The 13299-nt window shown below is 44.2% G+C and overlaps 1 long non-coding RNA gene, 7 other non-coding genes and 1 pseudogene across 11 annotated transcripts in view; all 9 read left to right on the top strand.

Annotated features, from left to right (window-relative positions):
* Positions 1 to 11390, top strand: part of LOC116353942 (uncharacterized) — a 15119-nt gene extending 3729 nt beyond the window's left edge. The window contains exons 2-17 of one of the 4 annotated variants that reach the window (XR_004203341.1): positions 4525 to 4624; positions 5267 to 5295; positions 5715 to 5754; positions 6112 to 6165; positions 6260 to 6343; positions 6566 to 6604; positions 6887 to 6931; positions 7306 to 7355; positions 7675 to 7722; positions 8315 to 8373; positions 8568 to 8630; positions 9078 to 9111; positions 9590 to 9659; positions 10088 to 10135; positions 10507 to 10551; positions 11259 to 11390. This is a non-coding gene — a long non-coding RNA (uncharacterized LOC116353942). Of the gene's footprint in view, positions 1 to 4524; positions 4625 to 5266; positions 5296 to 5714; positions 5755 to 6111; positions 6166 to 6259; positions 6344 to 6565; positions 6605 to 6886; positions 6932 to 7305; positions 7356 to 7674; positions 7723 to 8314; positions 8374 to 8567; positions 8631 to 9077; positions 9112 to 9589; positions 9660 to 10087; positions 10136 to 10506; positions 10552 to 11258 lie in introns of those variants that run through there. The other 3 variants (XR_004203340.1, XR_004203339.1, XR_004203342.1) reach the window with 3 other exon arrangements.
* On the top strand, positions 6747 to 6810 carry LOC116354102 (small nucleolar RNA SNORD29). Its single transcript, XR_004203505.1, has one exon. It is a non-coding gene; the product is annotated as a small nucleolar RNA SNORD29 (small nucleolar RNA).
* Positions 7168 to 7231, top strand: LOC116354107 (small nucleolar RNA SNORD29). The gene has a single exon (XR_004203510.1). It is a non-coding gene; the product is annotated as a small nucleolar RNA SNORD29 (small nucleolar RNA).
* On the top strand, positions 7489 to 7560 carry LOC116354109 (small nucleolar RNA SNORD30). Its single transcript, XR_004203512.1, has one exon. It is a non-coding gene; the product is annotated as a small nucleolar RNA SNORD30 (small nucleolar RNA).
* Positions 7890 to 8016, top strand: LOC116354125 (small nucleolar RNA SNORD22). Its single transcript, XR_004203525.1, has one exon. It is a non-coding gene; the product is annotated as a small nucleolar RNA SNORD22 (small nucleolar RNA).
* Positions 8409 to 8478, top strand: LOC116354124 (small nucleolar RNA SNORD31). Its single transcript, XR_004203524.1, has one exon. It is a non-coding gene; the product is annotated as a small nucleolar RNA SNORD31 (small nucleolar RNA).
* LOC116354114 (small nucleolar RNA SNORD31) lies at positions 8891 to 8960 on the top strand. The gene has a single exon (XR_004203517.1). It is a non-coding gene; the product is annotated as a small nucleolar RNA SNORD31 (small nucleolar RNA).
* On the top strand, positions 9713 to 9782 carry LOC116354116 (small nucleolar RNA SNORD31). The gene has a single exon (XR_004203519.1). It is a non-coding gene; the product is annotated as a small nucleolar RNA SNORD31 (small nucleolar RNA).
* Positions 11115 to 11188, top strand: LOC116354120 (uncharacterized; annotated as a pseudogene).
* Positions 11391 to 13299: the final 1909 nt, after the last annotated feature.

Genomic DNA, 13299 nt, shown 5'->3' with positions numbered 1-13299 from the left:
CCTGCTGGAGCGTGTGCTACAGGTGGGAGATGCTATGGTGACCAGCGAGCTGAGATAAGGGGGGACTTTACCTAGCAGGGTCTTGTAGATGACATGGAGCCAGTGGGTTTGGCGACGAGTATGAAGCGAGGGCCAGCCAACGAGAGCGTACAGGTCGCAATGGTGGGTAGTATATGGGGCTTTGGTGATAAAACGGATTGCACTGTGATAGACTGCATCCAATTTGTTGAGTAGGGTATTGGAGGCTATTTTGTAAATGACATCGCCAAAGTCGAGGATTGGTAGGATGGTCAGTTTTACAAGGGTATGTTTGGCAGCATGAGTGAAGGATGCTTTGTTGCGAAATAGGAAGCCAATTCTAGATTTAACTTTGGATTGGAGATGTTTGATATGGGTCTGGAAGGAGAGTTTACAGTCTAACCAGACACCTAAGTATTTGTAGTTGTCCACGTATTCTAAGTCAGAGCCGTCCAGAGTAGTGATGTTGGACAGGCGGGTAGGTGCAGGTAGCGATCGGTTGAAGAGCATGCATTTAGTTTTACTTGTATTTAAGAGCAATTGGAGGCCACGGAAGGAGAGTTGTATGGCATTGAAGCTTGCCTGGAGGGTTGTTAACACAGTGTCCAAAGAAGGGCCGGAAGTATACAGAATGGTGTCGTCTGCGTAGAGGTGGATCAGGGACTCACCAGCAGCAAGAGCGACCTCATTGATGTATACAGAGAAGAGAGTCGGTCCAAGAATTGAACCCTGTGGCACCCCCATAGAGACTGCCAGAGGTCCGGACAGCAGACTCTCCGACTTGACACACTGAACTCTATCAGAGAAGTAGTTGGTGAACCAGGCGAGGCAATCATTTGAGAAACCAAGGCTGTCGAGTCTGCCGATGAGGATATGGTGATTGACAGAGTCGAAAGCCTTGGCCAGATCAATGAATACGGCTGCACAGTAATGTTTCTTATCGATGGCGGTTAAGATATCGTTTAGGACCTTGAGCGTGGCTGAGGTGCACCCATGACCAGCTCTGAAACCAGATTGCATAGCAGAGAAGGTATGGTGAGATTCGAAATGGTCGGTAATCTGTTTGTTGACTTGGCTTTCGAAGACCTTAGAAAGGCACGGTAGGATAGATATAGGTCTGTAGCAGTTTGGGTCAAGAGTGTCCCCCCCTTTGAAGAGGGGGATGACCGCAGCTGCTTTCCAATCTTTGGGAATCTCAGACGACACGAAAGAGAGGTTGAACAGGCTAGTAATAGGGGTGGCAACAATTTCGGCAGATAATTTTAGAAAGAAAGGGTCCAGATTGTCTAGCCCGGCTGATTTGTAGGGGTCCAGATTTTGCAGCTCTTTCAGAACATCAGCTGAATGGATTTGGGAGAAGGAGAAATGGGGAAGGCTTGGGCGAGTTGCTGTTGGGGGTGCAGTGCTGTTGTCCGGGGTAGGAGTAGCCAGGTGGAAAGCATGGCCAGCCGTAGAAAAATGCTTATTGAAATTCTCAATTATGGTGGATTTATCAGTGGTGACAGTGTTTCCTATCTTCAGTGCAGTGGGCAGCTGGGAGGAGGTGTTCTTATTCTCCATGGACTTTACAGTGTCCCAGAACTTTTTTGAGTTAGTGTTGCAGGAAGCAAATTTCTGCTTGAAAAAGCTAGCCTTGGCTTTTCTAACTGCCTGTGTATAATGATTTCTAGCTTCCCTGAACAGCTGCATATCACGGGGGCTGTTCGATGCTAATGCAGAACGCCATAGGATGTTTTTGTGTTGGTTAAGGGCAGTCAGGTCTGGGGAGAACCAAGGGCTATATCTGTTCCTGGTTCTAAATTTCTTGAATGGGGCATGTTTATTTAAGATGGTTAGGAAGGCATTTAAAAAAAATATCCAGGCATCCTCTACTGACGGGATGAGATCAATATCCTTCCAGGATACCCCGGCCAGGTCGATTAGAAAGGCCTGCTCGCAGAAGTGTTTCAGGGAGCGTTTTACAGTGATGAGTGGAGGTCGTTTGACGGCTGACCCATTACGGATGCAGGCAATGAGGCAGTGATCGCTGAGATCTTGGTTGAAGACAGCAGAGGTGTATTTAGAGGGGAAGTTGGTTAGGATGATATCTATGAGGGTGCCCGTGTTTAAGGTTTTGGGGAGGTACCTGGTAGGTTCATTGATTATTTGTGTGAGATTGAGGGCATCAAGTTTAGATTGTAGGATGGCTGGGGTGTTAAGCATGTTCCAGTTTAGGTCGCCTAGCAGCACGAACTCTGAAGATAGATGGGGGGCAATCAGTTCACATATGGTGTCCAGAGCACAGCTGGGGGCAGAGGGTGGTCTATAGCAGGCGGCAACGGTGAGAGACTTGTTTTTAGAGAGGTGGATTTTTAAAAGTAGAAGTTCAAATTGTTTGGGTACAGACCTGGATAGTAGGACAGAACTCTGCAGGCTATCTTTGCAGTAGATTGCAACACCGCCCCCTTTGGCAGTTCTATCTTGTCTGAAAATGTTGTAGTTTGGAATTAAAACTTCAGAATTTTTGGTGGTCTTCCTAAGCCAGGATTCAGACACAGCTAGAACATCCGGGTTGGCAGAGTGTGCTAAAGCAGTGAATAGAACAAACTTAGGGAGGAGGCTTCTAATGTTAACATGCATGAAACCAAGGCTATTACGGTTACAGAAGTCGTCAAAAGAGAGCGCCTGGGGAATAGGAGTGGAGCTAGGCACTGCAGGGCCTGGATTCACCTCTACATCGCCAGAGGAACATAGGAGGAGTAGAATAAGGGTACGGCTAAAAGCTATGAGAATTGGTCGTCTAGAACGTCTGGAACATAGAGTAAAAGGAGGTTTCTGGGGGCGATAAAATAGCATCAAGGTATAATGTACAGACAAATGTATGGTAGGATGTGAATACAGTGGAGGTAAACCTAGGTATTGAGTGATGAAGAGAGAGATATTGTCTCTAGAAACATCGTTGAAACCAGGAGATGTCATTGCATGTGTGGGTGGTGGAACTAATAGGTTGGATAAGGTATAGTGAGCAGGACTAGAGGCTCTACAGTGAAATAAGCCAATAAACACTAACCAGAACAGAAATGGACAAGACATATTGACATTAAGGAGAGGCGTGCTTAGTCGAGTGATTAAAAGGGTCCGGTGAGTGGAGAGGTTGGTTGGTGATTTAGACAGCTAGCCAGGGCATCGGTAGCAAGCTAGCATAGGATGGAGGTCTGTTGTTAGCTACCTCTTGCGTTCCGTCAGTAGATTAGTGGGGTTCCGTGTGGTAGAGGGGATTAATCCAAATCACACAACAACAACAAAAATAAAAACAATAGATATAGTTATAGAGGCCCAAGAAGAAAAGATAATAATAATAATTTTAAAATTAAAAAAAATATATATATATATATAAAAAAAAAAAAATTGTCTATTCAGATAGCAGCCGGTAAGACAGCTAACGGTTAGCAGGCCGCAGATGGGCGTTCAGGTAACGTCGCGACGGAGGAGCCGGCCGAATAACTCCTTCGGGTAGATAACGTCGGCAGTCCAGTTGTGAAGGCCCGGTGGGGCTCCGCGAAGGCAGTAAAACGGGTCCGGATAGGTGACTGCAGCCCAGGTGTGATTGATGGAACTCAGGAGTGATTGACGGAGCTTGCTAGCTCCGGAATAATTGATGTTTGCTCCGGAATCGACGAAGGCCGATGGTCACACGGATAGCAGCTAGCTAGCTGTGAGATCCGGGTATGAATGTCCAGGGACATGGAGAGAAAAATTGGTCCGGTATGTTCCGTTCCGAGCCGCGCTGCGCCGTACAGAACTGGCGATAGATTTTCGAGCTAAAGGATAGCTGATGACCACAAACCGTGGTTAGCTGAATATTAACGATTTGCCAGTAAAGAAGCTAACTAGCTTCTGAACTAGCTTCTGGATTAGCTTCTGGCTAGTTTCAGGCTAGCTTCTTGGAGTTTCTGGCTAGCTTCTTGGAGGATTACAGATCTGAGGTAAATAATACTTTTTTATAAATATACATTGGTGAGGCGGGTTGCAGGAGAGTGTTTTGAAGATGAGTTGATGGAAAATAAAAATAAAATGTATGTGAAAAAGTTGTAAATATATATATATACAGGACACGACAAGACGAGGACAAAAGACGTCTGAACTGCTATGCCACCTTGGAGAAGAGCTGATGTGTATATGTGTATATATATATGTGTGTGTGTATATATATGTGTGTGTATATATATGTGTGTATGTATATGTGTGTTGTAGGCTATGACATAATTTTGCATCTGTACCAGCAAGTTAAAATGAACATAAACATAAACCTGGCATAGGCTTGAAATATATCAAGACCGAGTGCAGGCAGATGAGGTTTTTGGCGGCAAATTTGTAATGCTATTTCCTGTGATAGCTTTATTTAATTTCGTGTGCAAACTGATCAATATCAACCGTTTCACTTGTAGAATTGTTTTTGTATTGATATTCACAATAATAACAAAAAAGTATATATATATTTTTTTGCAAAACCTTTTTTCAAACGAGGAAGGAGGAAGTAGTCCGCGCTCGTGACGCACGGACGTAAAGAGCATAAAAGGCGCAGGAACCTTCCAGTCCTTCCATTTTCTTCTCCCATCCAACCGAGGTAAGGTTAACTATCCCGTCTCTCCCACGAACATCTTTTAGCTACGCATTTGATAGGAACACATTCACTTCAATGCACTAATGTGTAGCGTTTATTTGCATTGTTCATATACTATAAATACTATATATTTGCATTTGCTGCCATTAGTTAACCGGGGAACTATATTTAACTGTTGGCGGAATGCGGCAAAAGTACCTATCAGTAACATTGAAAGTTGCCTTTCGTCTGTTTTGTCGCCGCTTGGGCGTTCAATCTAAAGCCATCCTTTTGTTTCAACTCCTCCACTGATCTTCAGAATTTACTCGACAAATAATGGATTTATTTCTAGTATCAAACATGTTTTGTTCTGATTTGTTTATTTCATATTCAGGCCGATATCTCTCTGTTAGCGTTGCAACGTCTTTCGATGATGAGAATTTACACAGACCTGTTCTGATTACCTGATTGTACTTCAGTATTTCTGATGAGAGACTTGCAATTTATATTTTACCAAAACGTGTTTCGAAATGCTGCGTTCGCAGAACACGTGTCCGCAGCTAGCGAGGTCACATGGCAAACACCGTTATTTAATGGCTGGCTAGGTACCGGAGTTGTAACTATCATTAGGTCATTTTTTTTTTGAAAATAATTTTCTCCTTTCAGGATGCCGACGACTCGAATGTGCTGCACTGGTAAGAAACATATTACTTAAATACCTGCTTCCGTTGTGGTTTTAGTTAGCAAGTTGCTAACCACGTGCCATGTTAGCTAGTATGCTTCCAGTCAGACCGGACCATCGGTCATTATAAACCCAACATTAGAGGTCTCTGCTACGGTGATGATAAAATGAACTCTCTCTTACCGAATCAGCCTTTGAAGAATAAACTTCTTTACCAGATTCTGAGTAGCATTTGGCCCCTGATTCGACTGTCATTGCTGCGCTAATGGCACCCTATTCTCAATAGTGTACAACTTTATTAACGTTGATCTGGTCAGAAGTAGTTCACTGTATTGGAAATAAGGTTCCATTAGCGACGATCAGTCTACACCTGTAGACTGCATGTTGCCTGTTCATAAATGGACCTCCCTACCTTTCCCCTCTGATCAACAGAAATGCAGGACAGATGCCTGGAAGTCTAGAAGAATGACCCGTGAGTACATCGACTTTACCTCTAGGATCTAATTCCAAAGTTAGTAGATACAAGTTCACTCTAAATGTAGGTTATTAAGTGAATATTCATTAGCATTAGCAACTATTAAGAATATGGTTATCAGCTAGCATGCTAGAACATACCTGTAGACGTGGTTATGCTAGCTTTAGTTAGCATTGGCTATCAAAGCTACAGTTCTCAGTGCACCTTGGGGTAGACTTTCAGCATGTGATGACTGGCTGTAAATGATGATCCTCATTGACAAGCATATATCTGATTTTTGGTGATGCTAACTTTGATCTGATGGCCTACTTGTGTCGTTTTATCTGTCGAACTGCTTTGCTTTATCTTGGCCAGGTCGCAATTGTAAATGAGAACTTGTTCTCAACTTGCCTACCTGGTTAAATAAAGGTAAAATAAATAAATAAATTGTCCTGTGTTCCAAAGCCTCTTGTAAAAAATATATACAAACTAGTGGGTCACTAACATGGATGTGTTTGCTCAGGTCTGCATTACCTGTGACCTGACTTCCAGGCATCTGAACAGAATCTCCACTTGGAGTTCCATTCTGGAATAGGAATGTGTGCTGGTGAGGAACATTTGAGTTTATTCACTGGTGTTCAGGACACTTCTAATGGCACCACATTTCTATATGGTCACTACATCCGGGCTTTATATGATGATCCATCGACAAGCATATGTCTGATTCTTTTGTGAAGCTACTCTTTGATCTGATGGGCTCTATTCAAGAGCCTTCTATCCTCATAGAAGCCAAGCTATAACTAACAGTCGTTTGTGATTCCTTCTACAGAATTCCAGACCAAGACTGATGCGCGTTGTGAAAATCCAGGTTGGTGAAATGTTACCCCACTTCCCTTTATAGTGCCCTACCTTAGACCAGGACCCATGTACTAACATGGTGACTATGGCTGAAAGCAATTTCACTTTTTGGCTGGCCAACTGTACAAGATGGCTACCGGGATGTGCTACAGTCCCAATGATGATTAACTTAGCTCACTTTGAACCGATGTGAAACGACATGAACTACTGAGTGACTGTAGCTAATGCACCAGTTGCATGTTTAAATGTTTTTTTTACAGCAAATCACTAATTTCCTTTCTCATTTTAACAGACGTGGGGATGAAGTTTCCTGACGGGATTAACACGACCTTCACTGGTGAGTTCGTCCAACAACTATCAAACTGGGTTCCCCACTACGGGTAGGACTGGTCTTCCACCTGTATACATGTTGCTGGAATCCCAAAGGGCACCTTGTGAACTGCTCCTGAGTGGCGCATCGGGCAGGTCACAATACAGTACGTCCAGTTGGTCTCGTCAATCAGTAGTCCACTGTATAGGGACCATTCACATGTGCCATGACTCTGTGGAACCAGTCACTTGAAGATGCTACAGTCCCAATGATGACAATCTTAGCTCACTTTGAACCGATGTGAAACGACATGAACTGCTGAGCGACTGTATATAATGCTGCAGTTAGTCATCGATTCCTCAATCATCACACTAATAAAATGTTTGCCTTTCATTCTTCAGGGTTTGGGTGTTGTGGTCAGTTGCATTGCAGTGTGGACTCCAACATACTGGTATGTTGTGGTTCTAAAACTGTCCAAAGTGGCTCTTTATAGGTTATTGTATTGATATTTACACAGCATTGTTAACTTTTACTTGTATAGTTTAGCTGAACGTGACATGTTTTAGCTCTCCCAACCTTCTGCTGAACATGATGAATATTCTCTTTGGAATCTCGTTCGTCTGAACTCCTGTTGAGAAAAGGAATAGCTGACTTCAGCAGAGGGCTACGTAACCTGTCATAAAGGCTACATATGTTATGTCTAACCCCCTCCTTGTGCCCTCATATCTGGTCCCCACCAAGACTGTAACCTGAAGCTTATATCTTCCTAGGTTCTTCTGTATATGGCTGAACAGGGAGCCGTGATGCCAACTAGACGGGTGAGTTTTGGTTAATGAGTACGTTTGGCAATTGTTATGGGTAATGAATCTAGTCCATGTTTCTTAACCAGAGCCTCTGCCTTAGTCACAAGCTATAACCCGTCTAGTGTAGACTCACCGCAAACAAGAGGGAACAGTTGATGTTTGGTAGTCGTGGTGACTCTGGCTCCTAGTGATGACACCCGCACGCGTCTTACGCCCTGCGTCGACGACAGAACCTGCAAAGGTGGACCCACTGGCGTTGCCAGGGCAACAAGGGGACAGCTGGTTGGGGTTACCAACTGTCTGATGGGACCAGAGACTCACACAAAGTAGCATTCGGCTCTGCATTGTTGATCCAAAATGGCTGCTATTAGATTTAATATGGAGAATCATTAATGTCATGCTAGTTGTCGCGGGTGATTTGTGCTGCTACTACTAGTGGTAGTCCTGATGCAGTACAGGGCCTTTTGCAGCACCTTCCCTTTTGTCTCTCAGGGTGGTAGTGCTGGTCTTGGATCGTTTAGATAGCTGTGGGATAACAACTCAGACAAAAAAGCCTGTCTTTAATGTAGTGCTGTTCAGAATGTTTATTTAGACTCCTCTCCTTCAGGTCCTGATGGTGGTACCAGACAAGTCACTAGAAGATGCCGGATACTGAACTACCTCAAGGTGTGTATGATCGACTTGACTTCTGTCCTGTATCATGTAGAAGTGATGATTTCCGGTTACCGCCCCAGTCTGATGTTAAGCTGACTGATTGGTTACTGAACTGATCTATAGAGGTGGGTTTACTTTTCTGTACTGCAGTTTATCACATTAAACTGAATCTCCTCACATTAATATAGATCAATCTCCTCTTCCAGGTCCTGACTGTTGTACCAGACTGGCCACTAGCAGGAAGCTCTTTGCTGTGACAGTGAATGAAGGTGTGTAGTTCATGTTTTTGTGAGTAGAAGTGTAGCACAACCAGCTGGCAGATTATATCACTTATCAACTGTAATCTATGCTACTTCCTGATGTTCAGACAATGACTGCAGCAGTCTGTCCACTCCTGGCTGAACGCTAGGCACAACATGAGGAAGTAGAATCAGCCACTAGTGTGGTGGGAAAATGTATCAAGACGATTTAAGGTCGAGACTGAATTGAATAATAGATGTGAAATTAATAATGGTGCCACCTGTTGGTTCGTAGAAGTGATGATTTCATATTACCGCCCCAGTCTGATGTTAAGCTGACTGATTGGTTACTGAACTGATCTACTCTGGCAGTGTGTTCTGGTCCTGGGAACCCAGAGGGGTGGGTCCCCAAGATTAGTTAATGCTGTGCTGTTGACTGATCTAATGTCTGACCACAACTCAACTCTCCTCCCCCAGTTGATGTCCTTGTGGGTCTGCAGTCTTCAGGAAGGTGTGTATGATTGTTTTTACAGCATCTTCACTCACTGACCCTGCACCTCTTGCACTGGCTACAAACTCCACCTACCTTCTACCTACTCATTAACATCACTGGGGGAACTACACCTCCCATGAAAGCTTTGCTACGGCACACACCCACCACATGGAACATTCTGGAATGCTGTTTGTGATGAAGTTATGTCACAGTTGATTGGCTTCTGTCCGGTGCTCTGTGGCTGGCATCAACCCAGGTTTCTCATCGGTCCTCCTGTGGGTTGGGCAGACACTGACAAGCCTGCTCTCTGGTGCAAGGGGCAGGGGTAAGGTGGGCTGCCTGCCTGGAGGGAGGGTGTCTGGGTGGGGAGCTTGTAGCCAGACCTTGGACCACTGGCTGGATGGCTACAATGACTGAACCCAGGGCTGATCTCATTTCAGAATGCTCTGCTTATAGTCTGCAGTACCTAATGTACTTCTGCATAATTTTTAATTAGGGATCTGTTCCTTCCATGTCCTGACTGTTCCAGCTTGGCCACTGGAGGACTGTTGCTGCACGACCTCAAGGTGTGTAGGATCAATTTTCACTTGATCTGCTGCTCAACTTCTGTCCTGTATCATGTAGAAGTGATGATTTCCTGTTACCGCCCCAGTCTGATGTTAAGCTGACTGATTGGTTACTGAACTGATCTATACTCTAGAGCAGTGTTTCACAATCCTGGTTCTCGGGACTTAGATGTAAGGCTTCGTTTAGACTGACAGCTCAATTCTGATCTTTCACTAATTCATCTTGAATAATCAGACCCTAATGTTATTGGTGAAACTGTTGTTTCTGAAATACTCTGGGATACCACCTAAGCTTTGTTCTTAGGGGGGCAAACACTTGTTGCCAGTTTTGTGTCCCCAGGATTAGAATACACTGCTATTGACTGATCTCATGTCTGACTACAAGGTCTTACAATGTCACTTCATGGTTTCCTACTTTCTCCCTCTAGGTTTCTGCCCCTCTGGTTGAGGTCCTGGTGTCTGCAGGGTTTGGAAAGGTGTGTGGCTTTAGACGTGATCTTAAGGCTCCTTCCACATGAAGCATTCTGGAATGTTGTACATGATGAATTTCTGGGTTCCAGTCGGGTGGCAATCGTGTTCTGGGGCTGGATCAAGGTCTGGCCTCCCATCGGTCCTCCTGTGGGTTGGGCAGACACTGACAAGCCTGCCTGCGTTTTGGGGCAGGGGTAAGGTGGGCTGCCTGCCTGGAGGGAGGGTGTCTGGGTGGGGGCTTGACCCCAGACCCTGGACCGATGGCTACAATGACTGAACTGCACGACGTGGACCTGATCTGGTTTCAGAATGTGCTGGATGTAGTCTAGTAATCTAAGATGGGGATTGTTTGGTTAAAACTGTTCTGTTTGTTTAGATCTGGTTGGCTGCTGAAGTGTTGCTGTGCTGGTGGAGTGGGAAGGTGTGTAGGATTATTATAATACACTGAGTATAGAGGACATTAACACCTTCCTAATATTGACTTTACCCTCAGAACAGCCTGTTGTCTACAAGGGGTCTAAGCGTTCCACAGGGATGTTGGCCCGTGACACAACTGTGGGTCGACATTGGAGTCTAGTTAGCTGGATGTCCTTTGGGTGGTGGACCAGTGATACACATGAGAAACTGTTGAGCTTGACAAACCCAGCAGTGTTTCAGTGGATACAAACCGGTGTGCCTGGCACCTGCCATGCCTCATTCAAAGGATCTTAAATCCTTTGTCTTGTCCATTCACCCTCTGAGTGGTACACAATCCTTGTATTGTGGTTTAGAAACCCTTTGAACCTGTCTGTTCATCTACACTGATTTAACCAGTCACTTCAATAAGGGCTCGCTTTCACCTGGTCTGGTTAATGTATTGACCACTCAGTGGATATGTGTTGTAATGGGAAAGGGGGCAGATCAATATTAGGAAGATGTTCATGTTCTGTTGAATGTTCCTCTTGGATCATCACACTGACCCATTAATGTGTTCTACACTACATACTCTGATGTGATGAGTCATCATTACCGCCCCAGTCTGATGTAACGCTGACTGATTGGTTAATCTCTGATCAAGTCATCTCATACCTTGTGTATTAGTCCCTACAGTATCACCAGGGTTTAATTATCACACTATTTTCCCTCTAGCTCTCCTGTTTTACACCTGCAAGCCCTCTTTCACTCCTGATTGGTCAGCAAGGAAGTGGGGGAAACCAGGCCAAGTCAATTCAACCCTGTGACTGTGTTTTGATGTATAAATAAATCTACATATTAATGCTTGTCATATCTTCCTTTCTTGGTGGTAGTAAATTAGACTTGGTAAATCTGGCCATTTTGAATGAACCATGTGGTGCTCTGTTCAGTATTGAATTCAATGTGACATTTCCTATTATCGCAAATCATGTTAAGGTTTTAAACATGCCCATATAACGGTGACTGACTTCTCGCTGGCTATAGGAAGCTGACTGATTTAAGCCAAGCCTATGTTTTTGAATAGATGTTATTGTGAGCAGCATGTGTAGCCGTGTAGTAAGCTTTGACACAATGGGGTAGATATTAAATGGGACATTCAGTTTACGCTGCTACCAATACCGCCAAAGATGGTGGCTAGTGTTCACTCAGGCCTTTACCATTGGGTCGAAAAGAAAATGACGGTATGTAACTGCGTGTCTGATGGACATAAATGTGCCGGCTTGTAGTTCCGGAACCTCTGGTTCGTTTAACTGCTACAATGCTGGAAAGAATCGTGTTTCGGGATTAAAGACGCTGCGTGGTAAATTTGTTTGCGTTGGCGGTGAAGCATTTACGGTGATTTGGTGTCGGGCCATTCATAATTTCGTGGAGGGATGCAGATTTGTTAAGGAAGTGAGTCTCGCCCTACCGTCAACCCATAGTATCAATGCGAACTGTTACACAATGAGGCGCACAGTGGTAGAAAATTTGGGTTCTGACGACTACGTAATTCAGTGTTGGCTCATGAGGCTAGTTTCCCGGACACAGATTGAGCCTAATCCGGGACTGCATTTACATTAAAATTATGGAATTGTCGATTAACAAGAGAAAAAGCCGTACGTACAGTGGTATGAATGACGCAAATTAATTTCCACAAAGTTTGATGCTTCAGTGTCTTTCAATATATTTAGTCAGGTGTTACTGTGGAATACTCTATAGTTACAAGCATTTCAGAAGTGTCGAAGGCTTTTATTGACAATTACATGAAGTTGATGCAAAGAGTCAATATTTGCAGTGTTGACCCCTTTTCAAGACCTCTGCAATCTGCCCTGGCATGCTGTCAATTAACTTCTGGGCCACATCCTGCTTGATAGCCGCCCATTCTTGTATAGTCCACGCTTAGAGTTTGTCAGAATTTGCGGGTGTTTGTTTGTTCACCCGCCTCTTGAGGATTTACCAAATTCTCAATGGGATTAATGTCTGGGGAATTTCCTGGCCATGGACCCCAAAATCTGATGTTTTGTTCCCCGGGCCACATCACTTTGTCCTTATGGCAAGGTGCTCCATGCTGGAAAAGGCATTGTTCTTCACCAAACTGTTCCTGGATAGTTGGGAGAATTTGCTCTCGGAGGATGTGTTCGTACCTTTTATTCATGGTTGTGTTCTTAGGCCAAATTGTGAGTGAGCCCACTCCCTCGGCTAAGAAGCAACCCCACACATGAATGGTCTGATGCTTTACTGTTGGCATGACACAGGACTGATGGTAGTGCTCACCTGGTCTTCTCCGGACAAGCTTTTTTCCAGATGTCCCAAACAATCGGAAAGGGGATTCATCAGAGAAAATGACTTTACCCCAGTCCTCTGCAGTCCAATCCAATTTTGCACGCCCAATTTTTCAGTTTTTGATTTGTTAAAGTTTGAAATATCCAATAAATGTCGTTCTACTTGTTGATTCTTCACAAAAAAATACAGTTTTATATCTTTATGTTTGAAGCCTGAAATGTGGCAAAAGGTCGCAAAGTTCAAGGGGACCGAATACTTTCGCAAGGCACTGTAGCAGGTGCTTTTAATTTGAGTACAAATGCTTAAATTCTGTGACCTTAGCTGATCTCAGAAAGGTTTAAGCCTGCGTTTACCACAGATTCTTGTTTTCAGTGTTGATGTAAAAACATTTCCCCAGAGCATTTGTCCAACAAACCATGGCAGTTTGTGCCTAACAAGATGCCATTACTATTAC

Source organism: Oncorhynchus kisutch, linkage group LG16, assembly GCF_002021735.2.
Source record: "Oncorhynchus kisutch isolate 150728-3 linkage group LG16, Okis_V2, whole genome shotgun sequence".
NCBI classification, from domain to species: Eukaryota; Metazoa; Chordata; class Actinopteri; order Salmoniformes; family Salmonidae; genus Oncorhynchus; species Oncorhynchus kisutch.
The sequence above is the reverse complement of the archived record's forward strand: the minus strand, read 5'-3'. Positions and strand labels throughout refer to the sequence as shown.